General features: G+C 35.1%; 1 pseudogene; it reads right to left on the bottom strand.

Moving 5' to 3' along the window:
- Positions 1-10400: 10400 nt before the first annotated feature.
- LOC130233397 (selenoprotein Pa-like) overlaps positions 10401-23836 on the bottom strand; it is a 234583-nt pseudogene continuing 221147 nt past the window's right edge.

Here is a 23836-nt window from a genome sequence, read left to right on the forward strand (position 1 = left end):
TTGTATAGCACATTTTACAATAATTATCATTACGAAACAGCTTTACAAAAGGTGCACGTTATTACATTAGTCAAAATCAGAAAACTCAAGAGAACAGGGTGGGCAGTATATATACCCTGCAGTTGTTCAGTCTCATTTCCAAAAGGTGATGTGTATAATACATTTTCAGTAAAGTGTATTTGTGTATTGCTTATTGTGTTGTTTTCAAAGTCAGCATAGGGTTGGCATCAACCGTTTATGAGAAATGGTAACCATGTAATCAATAAAAAAGTTACTGTAGTCTGATTACTAGTATTAAAAATCATTCCAGATATTTGACGTTTGTAATCTGATTATGTAATCAAGATTACATACAATCCGTTACTACCCATCTCTTTTTATCACTATAATAAATATACTTTATATTCTAATATACTCTGTAAAAAAATAATCTTGAGGCTTGTAATTTTCATCAAAAATGTTGATGTCATTAAAAATAATGTGCTTATTTTCTTTTAAAAATTGATATTCTGGATTTAGTATAAAATAATGAGAAGATTTTGCTAATAAAATCAAGATATGAATTTCACTTCTTTTTTAAGCAAACCAGTGTAATAATTAGGCTTAATTTGACAAACCAATTAAGCTAATAATGTTGAGGAAAGATGGCTTCATGTTTATTTTTAAACAATTCACTCAATTATGCGGATTTGATTGAGATGTTTGCATTTAAATCTCAACAACAGCAGTGATCAGAGACATTTTAAAGGAGCAGATCAACAGCGAGCATGCTAAGAGGTAAGCATTAACAGTTTATCATTTGTATTGTCTTAAATAAGCTCTTTCAGGAAAAACACATGCTGCTCAAGCTTGTTCAGGAGCTTAGTCTTTGCCGTACAATGTATATATGGATACATGGGTATTTTTAACCACCCAACCATATTTTAAATTGATTTGCTTCTGTGTTTATTCTGAACTATATATTGGAATTGAACAAATTATTTGCATTGTGATATTTAACAGCAGTCATCAGGCAACATTTAAGTGGGGTGGACAAACAAGAGTGAGCTTGTTAAATGGTTAGCCTAAGCTAAGCTAGTTAGCTATAGTTAGTCAATGGGGTTTATGCACAGCTAGTGCTTTTTCATTAAGGTTACTTTTACAGCATTGATGATGTAAGGTAATTAACTGTGTTTAAATATAATACTGTGAACAAATACTAATATTTCTTTGGTAAATTTTTCAGATTAAAGAAGAAAATGTTCACAGTATTTTTCCACAAAAGAGGAGCGGTTTACTCAGGCAGATTTTGATCAAGAGAATGGGTGCCAAACAGCAGGTATTTTTATAATGTTATTTCTGTATTATAGTGTTTTATTATTATTATTATTATTAGGCAATATTACTAGATTCAGCACTTTTGTTTTATCAGACCTCACATTACATCAGGGATAAGACGAGAGATGTCATCCTCTGTTGCTGGTCTATTTGTATGAAAGAGAGGAAGAGCTCATCCAGGAGTGCAATGTAAGTGTCTTAAACCGTTTTAGATATTTATAGTTTTCAAAAAACTGCATTTTATATTTATGAATTACTGTTCTCAGAGATACAAAGAAATGGTTTATTTCTTAATGTATTTCCTTAAAGTGTTTCAGTAAACCTTAAACATTTGAAATTTACAATTGCATAATTTCATAATAATAATAAACTTAATGTTTATTTTACAGTGTGGGAATGTACAGAGAATTGCTGTCTGCCAGAGGGATGACCAACCATGAGGACTTCTGCATTGTCTTGGAGGATGAGCGAGTCATGGCTGGCTTGGAAAATCTAGAAAAACTGAACTGGATTTATACAAGTATTCCCCAAATCACCCAAAAACAAACTTATATTAAGTTTCTGACACAAATTCACTGCTACAACCTTTTGGGAAATTTCACTGCATTGATTGATTGATTGATTGTGTTGCTAATATTTTGAGATCCAGCTTTTATACTGGTTTTGTATGTCATGCAATACAAAAATTCTGTCAGATTTTGTCTAAAATGTGACTATTCCAGAAAGTTGACAGAAAATTTTTTCTATGACATGGATTAAAAACTTTTTCAGAGCTTAACAGTGCTGTAAATTTTAAATAGATTTGTTTTACAAAGTGTATGTTCCATTTTGTTTTCAGTGGAACTTGTAATAAAATTATATTTAGCAAAAATGCACTGTGTATGTATTTCATTATAAATAATATATTTTACATTTTATGAATGAGTAATTTTCATTAATAAATTTGAGTAAAAGGTGGTTAATTTGCTTAAATTATAAAAGCACATTCCACTAATAATATTAAATCATCATCTATCAGCCAAAAAATTTAGTAATTTTCACATGATTCATTCAAGTGGTTCAAGTCTTGAAAACTACTTAAAAATGTTACGTGCAATAGTGTTACCGCTATTTTTTTTACAGTGATACACTCACTGGCCACTTTATTAGGTACATCTTGTAGTAACTAGTACTGGGTTGGACCCCCTTTTGCCTTCAGAACTGCCTTTATCCTTTGTGGCATAGATTCAACAAGGTACTTGAAATATTCCTCTGAGATTTTAGTCCATATTGATATGACAACATCACACATTTGCTGCAGATTTGGCAGCTGCACATTCATGATGCGAATCTCCCATTCCACTACATCCCAAATGTGCTCTGTTGGATTGAGATCTGGTAACTGTCAAGGTCATCTGAGTACAGTGAACTCATTGTCATGTCCAGGAAACTAGTCTAAGATGATTCGCGCTCTATGACATGGTGCGATATCCTGTTGGAAGAGGTCATTAGAAGATGGGTACACTGTGGTCATAATGTGATGGACATGGTCAGTAACAATACTCAGGTAGGCAGTGATGTTGACACTATGCTCAATTGGTACTAATGGTCCCAAAGTGTGCCAAGAAAATATCCCCCACACCATTACACCACCACCATCACCAGCCTGAACTTTCATGTTGTTGATGCCAAATTCTGACCATAAGATCCGAATGTCGCGGCAGAAATGGAGAATCATCAGACCAGGCAACGTTTTTCTAGTTTTCTATTGTCCAGTTTTGGAGAGCCTATGCGAATTGCAGCCTCATTTTCCTGTTCTTAGCTGACAAAAGTGGCATCCGGTGTGGTCTTCTGTTGTTGTAGCCCATCCGCCTCAAGGTTGAACGTGTTGTGCATTCAGAGATACTCTTCTGCATACCTCAGTTGTAACGAGTGGTTATTTGAGTTACTGTTGCCTTTCTATCAGCTGGAACCAGTCTGGCCATTCTCCTCTGACCTCTGCCACCAACAAGGTATTTGCACCCACAGAACTGCCACTCACTGTATATTTTATCTTTTTCAGACCATTCTCTGTAAACCCTAGCGATGCTTGTGTGTGAAAATCAAAGTAGATCAGCAGTTTCTGAAATACTCAGACCAGCCCGTCTGGCACCAACAACCATGCCTCGTTCAAAGTCACTTAAATCACCTTTCTTCCTCATTCTGATGCTCCGTTTGAACAGCAGCTGATCGTCTTGACCATGCCTGCATGCCTAAATGCATTTATTTACTGCTATGTGATTGGGTGATTAGAAATTTGCATTAACAAGCAGTTGGACAAGTGTACCTAATAAAGTGGCCGGTGAGTACTATATACTTTTGTATTAAAATATCTAATCACTATAATAAATAATACTATTACTCAGCCACGCTGTTAAAGGACATGATTCATTTATCATAAGCGTCGTCTTACTTAGGCATAATAATCTCCAGTTCACAGCACAACAGGAAGTTGTCTTCAGCCTCATCTCTCAGGGTTGGAATGGAAAACAAGAACAAACTGTAACCTACAACGCAAGGGGTCCATTAGTGTGATGTTAGAGTGAAGCGTATGACAGACTTGCTTAACTACATCACCGACAGCCATGCTGCGGAGAAGGCCTGATGCATTACGAAGGCCGGGTCAACACCACCGCAGTCTTAATGTACTGGGAAGAGCAGGCGTCCAGCGAGCAGCAGATAGAAACGCTCCGGTCTCTGCTAAGTGGATCCAGAATCAGCAGGACCCCGGCGGATGGCCAAAGCAGATCAGGCAATTTGGCGAGTGGTGCGCACTTAGCAACTCTGCATGAGGCTGATTGAATCTATGTAGTCCACTCGCACAGTCCGCTTTGCAGGACATTGTAAGTAATTGCCCATGAGCCTCTGCTCCCCTGCGCTGGATCTTCAAGCCAATTAGGCCTATCAGAGCCACCCACCCTGGCCGTTTAATGCCTGCGCTTGCTTGTTGACCTTTAGCGGTGTGTGCTTTGAACGGGAGGTCTGAAGGAGTTGGCGTTTTCATGGCATCTCAAGGGTTGTCAAATGAGGGATCGTGATTCTTGATCTTGTGCTGCAAACAATTCAGGGTTCAATTATTGCTTGTCCGTGCAACCTAGACTGTACTCACTGATTTCAAAATAATGACACAGATAGGTCAGGTTAATTGCAAGCAAGTCAAGAGGTCTTTAAAATGCCCTTTGCTTTAAATTTCCCTTTTGCACAGATTCATCAAGGCACTGGAAATATTTCTCAGAGATTTTGGTCCATATTGACATGATAGCATCACGCAGTTGCTGCAGATTTGTCGGCTGCGCATCCATGATGTGACTTTCAAATTCCTATAAATCATGCCTTTTTGCAATTTGGTTTTAAAGATGATCTGCCTGTGATGTCAAGTTTGCTGTTATAAATGAAATATAGCATATGTGTGTGAATTTGGAGCAGATCAACAACTTGCATAAGCACTGCAGGTAAAATTACGATGTTATGTTATTGGTTGCTGCTATAGACAATGACTTTAAATTTTAACCTATGCCTATTTCACAAATAAATAAATTAATTAATTAATTAATCAATTAAAAAAACACTAATTATATAACAAAAGTAGCCAAGATTTATTTATTGACAAAATCTGACAATCTGTGGTTGTGGTTTTGTTTGTTTGGGGGGTTTTTTTGGCCCTGGACGCACTTAATTTCACCTCTAATATTTAGGCTATTCTTGTTTATTTTGTAGATAACTACAAAACATACATTAAAATTAAGATACAATTTATTGTTTATAATAGCTATTTTGTTTATTGATCGGTTGGTGCGTCTGTTGTCGTAAAAAAAAAAAAAAAAAAAAAAAATGATTAACCGCAGACCGTCCGCTACCGCAGATTATTTCTTTCACTCGGTACTCAGTATTCAAGGATCAAACATTTGTATTAAGAAGATATTTAAGCTATTTTATGATTTGGTTTTTTAAACGTTGTTTGGGCTGAATTGGGGTGTTTTTTTTATTTGTTAATAAACTGCTACACATCTTTCCATTAAATATTTCAATAATAAATTAATGTTTTATCTTTATGTCTTTAAGATTGCAATGTAATTTTCTAAATTATTTAAACTTGTATATGGCGATAACTTTTTTTTTTTTTACTTTAATCCTTGCACTTAAAGCTAAAACCATTTTAAATTATGAAAAGCACAACAACGGTCTATTTTTCCATTAATTACAGGTCATGGAAACTCAGCTTTTAAGTCAGTGAAAGTAAAGGAATTTTATATTTGGCTTCAAGTGGCAACCCTGGATAACTGATATATCGGCCGATATAAATTTCAATCTTGATATGGATTTTCCAGAGCCTGATTACAAAAATCAAATACAGTGAACAATTGATTTTGTTTTCAAACTCTGATCCTGAGTTCTGACCTGGTGTGGGATATGTTTCCTGCGCAGTGACATAACAGCCTGATCTCACGAGGAAACATAAGTATTTTACGTTTTGTCAGTTAAGTGGCTAATTCGTACGAATTCAGTAATATGAAAATGTACGATTTTAAAAAGGAGGCGTGGCACCTAACCCCAAACATCATTGGGCGATGAGCAAATCCTACTAAATTGTACGAATAAGATTGTTTGAATTCATACGAGTTAGCCACTAAATCAAAAAGTTTGCGTTGAAGGGCATAAAAGAGCTTGCTAAAAGAGATTGCGTTGGACATACCTATTATAGTACAATGTATTTTTGAGAAATTATCTAGATCAGGGGTGTCAAACTCAGTTCCTGGAGGGCCACAGCCCTGCACAGTTTAGTTCCAACCCTGCTTCAATATGCTTACCTGGAGGTTTAAAACAAGCCTGAAGCACTTAATTAGTTAATCACCTCTGTTTATTAGAGTTGGAACAAAACTGTGCAGAGCTGCGGCCCTCCAGGAATCGAGTTTGGCACCTATCTAGATAGCCACCCAAACACAACAGCATTGTTCAAATCAAAATTTGGACTGATAAAGATAATCATTTCTTTTTTTAAAGCCGATAAATTAAAATCTGAATATGAGTTTTGTTGAAAAGTTAATAGACATTTTTTTAATCATTACAAAAAGGAAAAATAGTAGAATCTACGCCAGAACGATAAGAGCAATATCAGGGGGAAGGGAATGAAAATTGCAAAAAATACACATTACATTACATTATTTGCTCAATCTCCACTTGATCCAAACCTGTTTGAGTTTCTCTCTGCTGTTTAAGACAAAAGAAGTTATTTTCAATGATGCTGTGTAACTATTGACTGTGTATTCATTTATTATATGGAAGTCCATGGTTACAGGACATTTTTCAAAATATCTTCTTTAGTGTTCAACAGAAAAAGGACACTCTAAAGCAGGCATGTCCAAGCTCGGTCCTGGAGGGCCGGTGTCCTGCAAAGTTTAGTTCCAACCCCAATCAGACACACCTGGGCTAGCTAATCAAGCACTTACTAGGCTTTCTAGAAACATCCGTGCAGGTGTGTTGAGGCAAGTTGGAGCTAAAATCTGCAGGACACCGGCCCTCCAGGACCGAGTTTGGACACCCCTGCTCTAAAGGTATGTAAGCACTCAAGACAGGGTACATAGTGAGTGAAAGGGAGATTTTTTCCAACACATTTCTAAACATAATAGTTTTAATAACTCATTTCTAATAACTGATTTATTTTACCTTTGCCATGATGACAGTAAATAATATTTGACTAGATATTTTTCAAGACACTTCTATACAGCTTAAAGTGACATTTAAAGGCTTAACTAGGTTAATTGGGTTAACTAGGCAGGATAGGGTAATTAAGCAAGTTATTGTATAATGATGGTTTGTTCTGGAGACTATCGGGAAAAAAAAGCTTAAAGGGGCTAATAATATTGACCTTAAAATGTTTTTAAAAAATTGAAAACTGCTTTTATTCTAGACAACAAAAAAACAAAACAAAAGAAAAAATAGAAGAAAAAATATTATCAGACATACTGTGAAAATGTCCTTGCTCTGTTAAACATCATTTAGGAAATATTCAAAAAAAAATTTTTTAATTCAAAGGGGGGCTAATAATTCTTACTTCAACTGTACATAAGGAACAAGCTCAGTCTGCTGCACATCATTACCACACACAGGAGAAAAGGGCAAATATGGGCACGGGCGCAGTTAATATAGGCAGCAAGATGGAGCTGATTGGTTAGTGGAGCTTGAGACTAATAGGGGAATGAACAGGATTGGAGAGGGTGTGGTCTCATGTTGAGGAGTGCAGTCCAGGGCCACAATCTTCCCAACAGTGAGAAAAGTTTCATTTCTGGGTAAACAATACTTTAAGAGCACAACCACATGAAGTATAAAGTATGCTTTTGTTAAATAATAACACAAAATGACACCTTTCCTCAGTGTTTAGACTTGTTTCTCATTAAAATATGTAAATATCGTAGTAATTCCTTTAGCTGCTCGGACTGTTGCGAGACCAGCTTAAACTAGAAATATAACCAGTTTAAAGGGATAGTTCACCTAAAAATTAAGATGTACTCACCTTCCACTATGGAAGTCAATGGTCATATGTTTCCAGATTTCTTGAATATAGATTTTCTGTTTTCTGTTAACTGAGGAAAGAAACTCATAAAGAGTTGTAACAAGTAAAGGGTAAACAAAGACAAAATGTCTAGTTTTGGGTGAACTATCTTTTTAAAGCAGTTTCCTTTATGCCACATTTAGCTATTTTTGTTTTCAACAGAAAATTGGCGTAAATCACAGCCTAAAGTCATGTTTCCTGGAAAACTAAGAAGGCTACGCTTAAAACAAGAACAAATCTGCCTGTGAGGTCAGAAAAATAACCTTGTTTTTTAATTTTTGAACTTAGCCTTTCATATTTTTTTCTGACTGTCATACATTTTAAGTACAACTATAAACACTTGATACTTCTTTCTTTTTTTTTAAACAGGGCTCAAATGTCTTCATGAAATAAATCTCAAGTAATCAAGTAACCACATCTAAACAATGTTTAGTCGTTTCTACCTGGGAAAATGCGTCAAAAAAACGTATTTATTGCAGTGCTATATTGAAACAATGGTAAAGATATTTTCAAGCCATTGTATCCACACACATCTATCCTTTTTCCTAGGTGTTGATAAAAACTGAATGGATATTATGTCAAAACTACAGGCATTATACATTTTGTTGTGTTGATTTAGATTAATATAAAAGCTCCCACATAGAAACTTCTTGTCTTCAACTGAGGCTCATGCTGTTTTTCTATTAATACTGCAAGTAATGCTATGAAAACTATTTGTTCTCTGTGAAAAAAATCTCTCCTCCTCTTTCTCTCTCTCTACCTACGTTTTCTGCCAGGAGACAGAGCTGGAGTTCGTGGGCAGAGACACCTCTGGACCTAAAAGGAAAAACTGCAGACAGCGAATGATTCCAGGTCTGGGAGAAAAATGCTGTAGAGGCTCTCAAAGGGAAAGCGAGCAACGTGGACGAAAGGGAAATCAGAGCGCGCGCTCCATCTGTCGGTCAGTTACAGAACGATGCATTTAAATAAGTCTGAATCGATTAATTTAGAACCTGAAATTTGAGGTTTTCATGATTTATTTATGTAATTAGTAATTAGATAATTAACAAGTAATTTAATTTCTTAAATATGTAATAAAACAAATTATTTTATGAATTATAAATTTAACAGATTTCCCAGTGATGGGTTGCAGCTGGAAGGGCATCCACTGCGTAAAACATATGCTGGATAAGTTGGTGGTTCATTTCGCTGTGGCGACCCCAGATAAATATAAGGACTAGACCGAAAAGAAAATGAATGAATGAATGAATTAACAGATTTATAGACAGGGTTTCTGCATGTTTCACCAAGTCAAATTGAGCTTTTTAAGACCATGAAGAAGGAAAATTCAGACTTACATAGAACTAAAAGCAAAGGATTTTTTAAATGGCCAAGCAGAAAATATTTACTTTGCCCAATCAAACAATTAATTCTAGTTAGTTAGTTATTTTATAATTAATTTGTTAATTAATTTTATTAGTTAGTTATTTGATATTTCTTATATTTGAATATCTGTCAAAACAAGCAGACCCTAGCTGTATACAAAACTGTTAAAAAACTAAATGCATGCACAACAGACTTATTGTATTGACTTTTATTTTATTGAGTTTTATTGAGATGTATTGTTGGTGATTGGATGTGTGTGTTGGATCGATTGAGTAGCTTTTCATTCATTCACTTTCCTTCAGCTTAGTCCATGATTTATCAGGGGTTGCCACAGCGGAATGAATCGCCAACTACCCTGGCATATGTTTTATGCAGGAGATGCCCTTCAAGCCGCAACCCAGTACCAGGGAACGGATTAGCAAAGGAAAATTGAAACATGTTTAAAATGATTTAAGACCTACAAGATAATATTTCTGTGAATTTAAGACTTTTTAGGGCAAAAATTGTACTTTTGGAATTTAAGACATTTTAAAACTTCTTAAGACTCTGCGGATACCCTGATAGACAATCAATTAAAATAAAATGTACAAACTCATTATTTATGTTTTAACTTAATTGATATCAAATACCCTAACAAAGAAAATGTATCTAAAATGTGTGTGTGTGTGTGTGTGTGTGTATATATATATATATATAATATTTGTTAAATATAATAATAAATCACCATAACATTAAGTGAATGAATCTAATTAAAATGGTTAAATTCATTCAGTATAATTATTTTAATATTATTTTACATTTTTATTAATAAAAATTTCCGGTATATGATCCACATATGTGAGATACAAATCCAAGTACAAATTTGTTACTTTTTTTATTTTTATTTTTTTACTTTAATTGAGTTTATCTGAGTAACATATTTTCCATCTTTCAATTCACATACGATTCACATTCATTTATACCACAGCAAACATTCCATACAGTTTCTCGGGTCTTCCTGGTGATACAAGATTTTACCAGAAAAACCTTCATTAAGTATAAAAATGTTTCAAACCGTCTATCATAAAACAAAAACAACAAACCCCATCTTCCCGTTACTCCCTTGGATTCAGACTCAATCTCTAAAAAAATATGTAGTACAAGATACAGGTTTTGTTGCATTTCCCTATAATCCATTAACATTGTTTTTATTGTAATGCCAAGTAAGACATACCAAAAACAACAGACATACTAGTAACTAGTAAAAAACAGAAACTGATCCCAATAAAGTGATTAAAAAGTGTTTGGTCTTTTAAAAAAAAGAAACTTTCCACCTACTTAACCACTTCTACTGCTTCTCCACACAATAAAAACATCTTTCTGAAAACTAGAACTTAAAAAAAAAAAAGATTTTAATACATCATAATTTTGATTGTGTATAGCAAGGGTTACAGGATGTTACATGACCTTTGCCCTCTGCTCTGTATGGCCAAACATCAGACAGGCACCACTAGTGCATAGTTTCTGCACCTGCCTTCATAAAGACCACATAAAGCGTTTAGAGGTGAAAAGACACTAACATGATGAACCGAACACACTCTCAGGTAAAAATGCAGACACTGGACCAGTTAAAGTCAGATTTAACCAGATAAAATATCAAATTAATGATTATTTTGGAGAAATTATGTGTATGTTTTACAAGACATTACTTATAAATGTATCCAATGTGTTACTTGCCGTTTCTTTGTAATTGTCAAATTGACAACTGTTTTATTTTGATGTTCCTGAATTGATTATTTTGCTTTAAACAAGAACTAATTTGCAAATCGGGATGCTAAAGTCCAGTGCTGCCTCACGCTGAGGTGTAAATACTAGTTGGTAAGTTTCACCTTGAGTGTTACCCAGCAGTGACATGATGTTTACATGCTGATATCATTGATCGCTCCCTGTTTACTTCTTTCGTCACCCTCAAGTGGCGTCCCCTGCTGGTCAGACTCAGGTTGGTTGCGACTGCTCTCATTCGGCCGGAGGGGCGGGACGTCACTGTCAGGTCTCCTTGATGTGGTTGTCCTGCTCCTTCAGGCCCTGTCAGGGTCAGGAGGCCGGAAGAGGCTCCTCACAGTGTCAGAGACCTGCCACGCGCCCATTGCCCTCTCCGTCGAAGAGCTGTCGTCAGTGTCAGCATCAGCTGGCCACAGGGGAATCTGCCCCCTGCTGTCAGCTGTACTGCACTTTTCACCTGCTGTGCTTCGCTCAAGGCCGTTTCATCATTGGTGGTTCAACAGCCACCTGACCAAAGTCAACCTGGGACAGGACCTGCTGGTCCACATCAACCTGTTGTTGGCCTTGGTGGTGATGGTGGTGGTGGGGATGATGGTGGCCATGTCTGTGCCTCTCTGCCTCTCCTTGATGCTCGTGATGACCATGTCCATGATGACCATGATCTTGACGAGGTTCTTCCTCAACTGGTTTATTCACTTCTTCCGTGGCTTTCTTACAGTCTTCAAGTTGCGCTGAACTCTGTAATAAGACGACCAAAAATTGAACGTTTGAAAGTACAGCATGCACTTTCAGAATGTTTCGTTGTCTGTGCCTTTTTGTTATATAAAAAATAATAATAAATTATTTCTTAAACTTTTCTAAGTGCTGTGACACACCAGAGTGGGTTTCACACTAGGTAGAACTCATAAAACTAATCAGTAAGCCTGGTTCCTCAAGAACTAATTTCCCTGAGACCATTTTTTCTGGTTGCATTCTTACCACCAGCATGAACTCCGTAGAAGCACTGGGGACAGCTGTGGCAGTTACATGCTTAGTTGGAGACTTGGACTACTCTGGTTGGAGGTTAGTATGTAGTATGGAGCAAATTAAGGCTCAAAGGGGGCTGAGGGGTCACCTCAGGTCAGTCAGAGGCTGAAGCCAGTTGCTGTCTGGCATGATGGAGCAGGGAGAGTGAGGGAACACGTTGGCCATCATTAGGAGATGGGGGAATGAAAGATTCTCCAATGCTGTCACAACCCCGAGTGGGGATATTTCAGCCAGTTGAGGATCAGGCAACCAGTGTGAGATTGATTTCCCTCATCCTTCCATCTCTTTTTTCTCACCTCACTATATATTTTCTGTATTGTTATAGTGTGTATTATATTCAACAAATTCCTCCTTCGTTCAACTATGAACTTTTTTATAATGATACATTAATTGTTTGCTTTTTGTTATCTTTAATTAAGTTTATTCTGTGTTGAAATGATTGACACAAAATAGTCTTGTTGTAGCATGGCGACATCGTGTGGTCAACGTGACATTATTGACTGGAACTCAACCTCATCTCAAACGAGCCACTTCCTTACCGCCTTCTTTTCCTTATATGGTGTGGAGTGTACTCAATGACCTGCGCATGCGCAAACGAGAAGACGTTCTCGTGTGCATCAGATAATTCGCAAATTATATTCTTTTATTGTACCTTTGTGCTTTTGCGGTCTTGACAGCTACCTAATAGTGAGTACCACCAGTGAGTAAATGAAACTAATCGCATTATTATTTCATATAGCTTCTACAAAGCAGCTTAAATTCTTAGTTTAGGTTAAAACACTGCAATATCTCTTTTGTGAAATTAAAATGTTTTGATATTATTTTTTATGCACCACAGTAATTAAAACATTTAATACTTGAATATATTTTTTAAAAAATAAACCGCTAATATGTGGAGCATCACAAAAACAACCGTTAGCTTTTAACATTACATATAGGTGATGGTTACCTCCAGGCTGCACTCTCCACAAATACGATCACAGTAGGTATGTTTTATAGCCTCCTCCACATGTGGGTGGCTCAGGATGGTGTAGGGAAGTGAAGATGGTAAGTGAGTCGGCCACACCTGGTAGACAAAGATATTTAGTGGCATATTGATAAAGTTATACATTCATGTTGGGTGAATTCAACTGGATAAGCCAAACCTGTCATAGACCAAAATGTCATCCTTCTCAGCATTTACTGCCTGCCAGACGTCCGGCTGGCTGAGATCTTGGGCATAGAGGGTGATGTTCAACAGCCTTTCTTGAAGCAGGTGGTGCAACCGCTGGGACCTTTCCTCACGGTTGTTTACCACCATGTAGGCTATATTTGGATAACCCTGGTTCTCCAGCTTCAGGAGCAAGTCATTAAGCCTTGAAGAAGAACATTCAACAAGCGAGATTAGATCAATACGCCTTGTGTAAACGGTACAGAGAGTTTAAGAATGTAGGGTTTGAACCTTATTAAAGTTTGAATATCAATTAAATGTCTGCACTGACTTTTGATGCTTGCTCCAGACAGAACAATCAGCTGGCCTGGAGGTAAGCCACTACTGTCACTTGTCCAAGAGCGTTCTTCATGGGCTCCACATCCCCAACCTTCCACTCGGGAGGAAGTTTACAGCGGGCTCCTTCTGTTTCGCTCTCTGCACTGCAGCCCACCAGCAGGCAGAGAGCCAAGGTAAGGCTGAGTGCCTTCCACATGACTCCAAACAACGGACCTACTAACCTAAACACAAGATCAACTGTTTAGACCTCAAAAAACAACATTATTTAATTTTTTTCAGAGCAGACAGGCGCAGACAGGTGGTGGCGCAGTGGGTAGCACGTTGGGAAGGTCGCTGGTTTGAGCCTCGGCTGGGTCAGTTGGCGTTTCTGTGTGGAGTTTGCATGTTCTCCCTGTGTTCGCGTGGGATTCTTCCGGGTGCTCCGGTTTCACACAAGTCCAAAGACATGCGGTACAGGTGAATTGGTTGAGCTAAATTGTCCATGTGTGTGAATGAGTGTGTATGGATGTTTCCCAGTGATGGGTTGCAGCTGGAAGGGCATCCGCTACGTAAAACATATGCTGGATAAGTTGGCGGTTGATTCCGCTGTGGCGACCCCAGATTAATAAAAGGACTAAGCTGAAAAGAAAATGAATGAATGAATTATGTAATGTTTCTTATTGTCATGTTTTAGATATATTAATTAGCATATTTAATGACTGATTTACATTTTTATTGCCATTTATCATTTTATTTTTTCACAGTATTTCCTATAATATTTTTTTTTATTCTGAAGAAAGTCTTAGTTACAATTTTTTCAACAAATATTAAGGTCAAAATTATAAGCTCCCTTAAGTTTTTTTTAAAGAAATTATAAGCCCTTACTCAAAAAAATTGTCTTGGGCTTTACTATTTAAAATGAGCTGAAACAACACAATTCTTGAGATGTCATTGGGACAACTTAATTTGTTTATGTTCAATCCACATAAATTTGTTAAATCTGCTAAGTTAACTTAATTGATTTGTGTTGGGACAACGTGAATAAATTGTGTGGAACTGTGCTCCTGTAAGTTTTTCTCTTTTTTTTTCCTCCAAACATTTCCCAAGTGATGTTTAATGGAGTAAGGACAATATTTCCTATACTATTTTTTACAATTTTAAAACAAATATTAAGGTCAAATTTATTAGCCCCCTTAATTTTTTTTTTAATGATATGATATATAATGAAAAAAACACTGTTTTCAAGTGACTTGCGATGCCTAATTAATGTAACGTTCCTAGTAACCTAGTAACATTAAGCCTTTAAAATTGCACTTTAAGCTGAATTCTGGTATCTTACAGCACAACTAGAAAAATATTATATACTGTCTTTATGACAAAGACAAAAGAAATTGGCTATTAGAAATTAAACTATTATGCTTAAATATGGTTTGAAATAATCTTCTCTTTTTTAAACAGCACTTAGGAAATATTTTAAAAAAAATAAAAATTTTACAGAAAATATTTTTTTATTTTAATAACATTTGTATTTCATATTTTCTTAAATTAAACTGATATAGAATAACTTATATAATTATAAAATAGATATGCAGCTGTGCACTATAATCGTTTGTTTATCTAATCGTATCCTTTCTATATTAGCGATATAACGTTCATGTACATGACTGTTAGACTAATAAATACCTGTAATTATGGTAATTAACCCAAATGTGCTTATCAAAATCAATGAAAGCGAGACTGGGTCAAGATCCATAGTCCACCCAGGTAATGTAAATTTACAACAGGAGTTATCAGAGCCACACTGCTGCAGATAATGCATTCAAACCTACGTAATTACCTAACTATAGTACATATGATTATAGATAATGCATTAACACCCACACAGAAGCATTTTAAAACATCAAGCATCGAAACAGAAAACTATATATTTTAATAAAGCATAACTAGATGATCTTACAATAAATCTGAAAACAAGAAAAATAAAACACTTAAGATTGGGAGCACAACTTCACTATTAACTTAAAGTTCTACATGTACTGCTTACTATAATTACTGTTTACTGGGAAAAGGTAATAGTTGTTGTAATTAAAGGATTTAGAATATGATCATGCAGAAAAACTGTTCTAATATGCACATTATTAGCAATATTTAGGTAATATGCAAGTGATGTGCTAGGTAGTTATTAATGAATGTGTTTTACTGATGTTTTACCAATGTGTCATAGCTGTAAAGTACACTTACTTGTTTTCTTTGAGGGTCTTCAGCGATACTTTCAGAGCTGGTTCTTGACAAAAACAACTCTCCTCTCACATGGCTCCTCCTATTTATACTCCTCTTGTTTTTCCTGACTAAAAGCGGGGCAAAGGTCCCTCTGTCCTTGTTTCGAAAACTTTAATAACTCACGTATTCAACACAGAAGTTACACGCATCAGCATATATCAGTAACTTCCGTAATGTGTTTTAAATGGAAAAGTTAAAGCTTTGAGCTGGAAAAAAGCTGAAAGTTTAAGTGGATTAGTTATGTATCGCTGCCAAAGTCTGCTTTTATTTTATTTTATTTAACTTGTATTTAATTTTCCACCTTTTTAATTTCTTTGTCTGTGTCTTTTATATGGAAAAGTAATAATTAACAGCAAAATATAGTTTTGTTTTTACCAAAGGTCCCCAGGCAGCAAACGGTTAAATTTCACTGCATTCCAGACTTCTGTTTCCCCAGAGAACTGAAAAGGGGGGGGGGGGGGGGGGTTAGGGTGCAACATTGAAAAGAAATTACAAGCAATTAAGTATGAAAGGGCTGTGTACGTGGTTATTAAAGCATTAACTTTTAATAAATCATTGATTAATGTGCATGTATTTGCATGCTCCTTTTAACGTCCTTTATATTTTGTTTGTGCAGCAGTGCACAGCTGTTTCAGAGTCAGCACTTTTTTCCTGCTGAGATCAAACTTTGAAGCTTCCTGTCTCTGTGCTGAACTTTCATAAACACCCTGTTTTTACATTTCTGTAAGACGGAACAATGATAGATAAAACATATTGGCCTTGGACACAGTGTTGAAAACTTACATAAACATTCCAAAAAAAAACATCACATTGTCTGTGTCCTTGTATCTGAGTTGTTTTCTGATTTATCAATTAGTTAATTTACATAATCAAGTCTCATGACCTGGAGGACGTTTTGACCTCCTAGAGATGTACTTTAGATACAGTTAACACCCATTACTGATTACTGCAAGCTAATGGTTAACTTTAAAGTATTATGAAATAACTCAATGAAATAAAATGAATCTTATAATGTAATGTATGTCCTTAAAAACAATAAACTAAGCTCAGCTAGTTCAGCTGCTTTGGTGTAAATTTAAGAAGGTGCTAAAATGTTCCTCAGAGATTTAGTCTATATTGACATGACAACATCATGTATAGGTTGCTGTAGATTTAACGACTGCACATCCATGGTTGGAATCTCCAGGTTCAGCACATCTCAGAGGTCTGATGAAAGATCTGGTGACTATGGAGGTCATTTGAGTTTAGCGAACTCACTCTCATCTTCAAAAACCAGGCTGAGAAGATTGGATATTTGTGACATCATATTATCCAGCTAGAATTATGCACCATCCATGATAGTGGTCATAAAGGGATGGACATGATCAACAACAATGCTCAAATGATTGGCATCCAAAGCGTGTCAAGAAAATATCTTTCACAATCATTCCACCACCCGTCTGTACTGTTAGTAGAGGATAGAATGGAACCATTGTTTCATGTTAAATGCGTTAAAATCTAACCCTACCATCTGAATGTCACAATACTCATCAGTTTCTTTCCACAAGCTGTTAGAACCCTCAACTACAATCACCTTACCTACCTTTGAAATATTATCCACAGTCCCAGCTCCTGAAACCCCCACCACACCACACAAAAACCTCAAAACATTATGCAATTCTAAGTGTGCCTCACACAGGTGAGTGAGCTTGACAAACCACCTGTAGAAAACACACTCTTTCAACTTTCTGACATTTTGACAGACACTTACAACAGTTTGCATATTTACCCCAGACACTTTCTTACAATCACTCCACATCTCTTGAAAAGCATTGTGCATTTCTGAGAGTGCTTCACACAGGTGAGTGGGGTTTGACAAACCTGTAGAAACACTTATGCACTAGCCACTTTACTTAAAGGGCTATGAAACTTCCTCTTTTGGTTCAAGTCTAAGAATTTCTTTCAAAAATTCTCTCAGATGGGCGTGGCTGGCAGGGGGGAGTGAACAACTGTTGACAGTTGGCTCACAAAATGAGACACAAACCATAAGGAGACCCATGATTTTTTAGTTTACAAAGTTAAAATGCAAAGAAATAAACAGTAAGTAATTTAATGCCCTGCTACAATTGTTATGCGTAATTTCATATACACTTAACCACAATTTGTTTTATCATTATAAAGGTAATCGTGTTTATATAAACACTATAAATGAGGAGGATTTCTCTCTTCCTGAATCCCCAGGTCTGAATGCAGACACAAGTGGATAGCACTAGCAGTGCAGCAGGTCTCTTGGCCTGTCTATTTCAACCATTAGCCATGCTGGTAATCTGGAGGATTTTAAACATAGACGAACACAGCAGCACAGATATAGGCGATGTGTCTGAATGGTAACAAACTCAACTGATTAAAGACAAAGTCCGCCATTCTCCAAATCTCATACAGCTCTCTCTACAAAAATGCTTGCTGCAGACCAACAGCTTTGCTGTATCGGCCCTGACACCATCGCGGCGAAAACCATGCAACAAACCCATACGACTCATGCTATGTGTGGACGCGGTGTCACCCGTTCACTGGGTCTCACAGTTTGGCAGCTCTGCCTTACCTTCGGAAGGCATGTGCTCTCGGAACTATTTAAGAAGCACAGTCTTCTCATAGGATAAGAAAACTTCGCTATAAATAATAATGAAACCGACATGCCATCACTCCACTAGCAGATTCACACTACAGCACTGATTTTAAACCAGAAAGATGAAATTAGCTGATAAATGCTCAAAATTACCTAGCTCTTCCCACAATTAAAGCTAACAGGTGCTAACGTTGTTTTAACTGATGCTCAACATACACAAATCTGTTCAAATTTCAAAAAAGTACTCCAGGGTGTCTTGAACCTTTAAACTTCATCTTACAAGGACTCAGTAAGGAAAACAACGTTTACTTGTGAATGCCCCACACATTCATGTTGCATTACTTGTTTTCTTCACCCTTAAATACCTCTTGCACAATATTTTTCTGTCTTATGTAATAGTACTTGAAGTCTGCCTTAGGTTATGTGTATAGTTAAGTATTTATAAAAGGCTATACAGTATAGTTAGTAGTATAGTTAAATTATCGATCCAGCTATAGGATATATGTTAGGTTTAAAATGGCTCTTACGTTCAGTGTTGTGTTCGTATTTATGTTTATGTTTATTTATGTACCACCATTCCTGCAAGACACAATATATATTTCATTCCACTCTATGTCCACATATATAGCAGAATGATGATAAAGCTCAACTTGACAAAACCTAAAGGCTAAATTTTTAGATTAGATTAGATTCAACTTTATTGTCATTACACATGTACAAGTACAAGGCAACGAAATGCAGTTTAGGTCTAACCAGCAGTGCAATAGCAGCAAGTGCAGGATACAGGTATGAGTTATAAAGATAAATAGAGCACCTTTTTCAAATTATTTTTAATAATCCTGTGTTATCTGACAGGATTGTCACCAATGTGCTCTCTTTTTTTTTAAGGTTTGCAATGCATGCTGCGTGTTCACAGATGCTCTTCTGCAGACCTCTGTTGAAACAAGTGGTTATCTGCGTTCCCAGAAATAAAATACCAGCTCTTCTCACAACAAAAACCACGCTATGTTCAAAGTCACTTTTACCTTTCTTCCTCATTCTAATGATCTGTTTGAACTTTAGCAGATCACGCCTTAACCACGTCTAAATGCATTGAGTTGCCACCATGTAATATGCTGATTAGATTTTGATAAGACATAGAACAGCTGCGTATGTGTACCCAGGTGCGGATTTATCCAATAAGGAAGGTAAGCGGCCGCTTAGAGCCCCAGGAAATCTGGGGGCCCCCAAATAAATATCTAGAAGTATAAATTATACCTATAAACTATATATAACATCAATTTATACTATATATACTATATATCTACTAAATATATACTATATATAAGCTATATATAACATCAAGAGTTAAACAAATACAATAACACGTAATTGAATGTTTAAAATTCTTTAACGTAATTAAATATTATTTAGTATACAATTAATTATAATATTATTATAATAATGTATTGTTATAATAATAATAATAATATTACCAAATAAAACATCCATCATGAAGCAGTCCAGCAGTCAAATTTATAAGAATACATATATTTATTATTTTTTATTTGTAAATTCATTTTAAGAAATGTGATCACTTAAAATGTAGAGATTGCATTGATTTAATATGTTAAAAAGATGATTGAGTGATATATAAAAAAAACTGCAATATAAATAAAAATTAAATAAAAGAAGAAAGGGTGTATTTCAGGACTTTGGCCACATGGCTGGAATTGCTTTGGGCCCCAAAATCACAAAATCCGCCCCTGTGTGTACCGAATATGACAGTTAGACTGTTCAAATCAATGTTTACAGGAACAATTGGAGATTAAATGCTGTTCGATTTCTGTTTATCTGTTAAAGTTTTTTTTTTTTTTTCCTGAAGGTGGAACAATAATATCTGTTATTTAACAGTTGCCAGTAGCTTGTGATTCAAGGGTGTTTTCGGCTTTTCTTGAAATATTAACTCTACACGTTAACAAAGTGACATTCTCTGTCATTTTTAGAAGTCTGAAACAATATATTGAATGAGAAATATTAGAGATAAATCCCCAAAACTACAGAAAAGGTACTTTCAGCGCATTAGCTGATTTTCGTGCCCTAATTTACAACCAGATGATGTACAGTTTCACTAGGGTTGCCCAATGTATCTGCAGTAATCACATCGTAAGATATGCAATGTTAAGTCGATTAGTTTGCTGGTCAATAGTTGACCAGGAGCTACAGAATTGTTTTTAATTATTGTATTTTTATAGAATTTATATGATTTATGCAACAATAAACAATATAATCTTTGTTTTGTTTCTAGTCCAGTTTATCAACAAAAATATTTTGAATTTATTAAATCAAATGACATAAAATGTATTATATTTTATTAACAAAATATCATTTTACTTATCCCACTGGCAGATATTTTGCTTGTTTTAAGGAAAAACTCTTAATTTTGACTTATTTTTAATGAAGTTGGAAACAAAACAATATTTTTTACTTGATCTAAGAATTTGTTGGTATTTGGACTAGAATTAGGACAAATTGTCTCATTGTGATTAATTTCTGTAGCTGAATACTATTAGACTTTTTTGTCATCTTTAGAAGTCTGAAACAATATATTGAATGAGAAATATTAGCTATAAATTCCCAAAAATACAGCAAAGGTACTGGCAGCTCATTAGCTGGTTTTTGTGCCCTAATTTACAACCAGACAATGTACAGTTTCAAACTAGGGCTGCACAATATATCGTTTCAGCATACTGAATACTATTCGACTCATTAGAAAACCATAAAATAGTGCTTTATTATCTATCTTGTGAATATTTATTGAAGAAAAATAAAATATTGCAATATTTCATTTTCCAATATTGTGCAACCCTATTTTAAACACTAAAAATGTGAGTAAAAGTCATCATAAACGTTTCTCAGCAGATCAAGGTCCCATAATAGTTTGAAAGCATAGATAAACAGAAAACATCCATGAATCCATGGCTCTGTTAATTAAGGGATATGTTTACAGTGAATCATAATTTTTTTAGGTTAGCTTATGTTTAACGACAAAACCTGCAATGCATGATTGTATTCAGTTTAAATGCAAATCTGTTGATGTTTGGTTTGTATTTTAAGATCCAAATTAAGACATGTTATAATAAGATATGATATCTTAATTAATTCAGTTTTTGCATGTTTACTTTTACAGTTTATTTTTTATACTGCTTAGGGTTTCAAAGATTAGTGCTTGCTATATCGGTTTGCCTCACGAGGGCAGTAGAGAGCTTTGTCTGTCGGCAAGGCAGACTAGAAGATGCTTAAATAATAATACATCGTATAAATGTATGTGTTTATTACGGTGGCCGGGAAGTGCAAAACAACATTACAAAGTGTGAAACACTTTACATTTTTACAAATTTTTACAAATTTACAAATTTACATTTTGAAAAACATTTTTACCTATCATAAGACCCAATTACATAGGAAAAACGATTTTACCAAGGACGAAACAAATTTACATTTTAGGAAAAAAATTAACAAGACGCAAAACACTTTTACAAGTCCCGAAACAAATATTCCTTACGGAAAGGGAACGTACTACATACCGGAAGTGGCATGGAATGTTTTTCAACATGTAAATTTGTCTCGAGCTAAAGTGTTTCACCCTTTGTAATGTTGTTTTGCACTTCCAGGCCACAGTATATTTTTCATCACTGAAATAAAATGATTTGATTAGGCTGTTTGAAGAATAGCTCATGAAAAAACCCTTTACCCACATTAAATCATAGTTCTGAAAAATGCATGTGTGAGATAGAAATTATTGTACATGAAATCTTATGAATTCTATTTTGTTGTAAAGTTTCATATACCCTCATAGTCATAAGTATGAACATATAATGTTGTAACTGCTTATTTACTGAAACTACAAACATTGCTGTGATATGTTCACACAATCCATGTTCATGTTTTATTGAATTTTAGGAATTAAAAATTTGAAAATGAATTCATGCTGGTTTTGACTAAGTAACGGATATCCTTATCTTATAATGTTTCGAATAACATAATCACAATTACATACTAATGCTTGCATCATGACAATTCCTAATTAAAATATTATTTATCATAAATAAAGCAATTTGACAGTCTGTTATATATTTCTGTTTAACATATGCATTTTATGTTAATATTATATAATACAGTATAATAATGCTCATGACAGTCTTTATTATTATACTAGTGTTTGTGTAAACTTTGCATTTTACATTAATAAAAGACGTTATGAATAAAAAATAAGGATATGTTTGTTTTTTATCAAAAAACAGAAGCGTGTGGGGATGAATCTGTCTCCTAATAAATTCTCATTATTTATGTCAGTGCAAATTATGTGGATGCAGACAGAAACACGAATAACAGCATCAATTAAAAAGTTGCAATCTTGAAAGTACAATGTTTACAATTTGTTTTTTTATTTAGCAATTTTTTTTTATTATGTTCGACCTGTAATCAATTTTTGAAAAGTGTTCCACTTCATTAGGTACACCTTACTAGATTCAACAAGATTGCATAGATTCAACAAGGAACTGGAAATTTCCTTATAGATTTTGGTCCATATTGATAGCATCACACAGTTGCTGCTATTTGCTTCTCAAGATTCAGTTGCTTCACATTGCTTCGCAAACTTTCTATAGGCCTATTGGATCAATCCTTTCACCATTGAACTGACTTAGTGAAGTAAACGATGTTTGACAGCAAGTCAGCTTCTCTGCCAACTCTACTCCTGTACATGAAGAGGTATCCATAAAATTTTGTTTTTCTTTCATTTTAGTTTACATTTTGTAAAAAATTCTTACAAAAAAGTCATGTCTTGAAGATGTTTAATCACTGTAAAAACCATGTAATGCAGATAATGAGCATAGTACTATATCTCTTCATTGTGTTTTCATCCATTGCGTGGCCTGTAAAATTGCCACCAGAAATCGAGACTCATCAGACCAGGCAACGTTTTTCCAATCTTCTATTGTCCAATTTTAGTGAGCCTGTGCGAATTGTAGCCTCAGATTCCTGTTGTTAGCTGACAGGAGTGGCACCTGGTGTGGTTTTTTGCACCAACAACCAACAACTATGCCACATTCAAAGTCACTTAAATCACCTTTCTTCCCCATTCTGATGCTTGGTTTGTACTGCAGCAGATCATCTTGACCATGTGAGTGATTTTCAAAATGTAAAAAAGATACAGTCCTTTACATGTGTCAACTATTAAAAATTAAATATTGTCATATATATCATTAACAGGATCTGTGGTAACTTATAAGATATTTAGATTTTAGTATGAGGCATATATATATATATAATATTATTGTAATACTAATAATAGTGTTTTGTAAAATTACTTGCAATGTTATTTATCTTTATAGATGTATATTTATATATAATGATACCCATATATAATGGATTACAGACAGACAGACAGACAGACAGACAGACA

The sequence above is a fragment of the Danio aesculapii genome, chromosome 8, assembly GCF_903798145.1.
Source record: "Danio aesculapii chromosome 8, fDanAes4.1, whole genome shotgun sequence".
NCBI classification, from domain to species: Eukaryota; Metazoa; Chordata; class Actinopteri; order Cypriniformes; family Danionidae; genus Danio; species Danio aesculapii.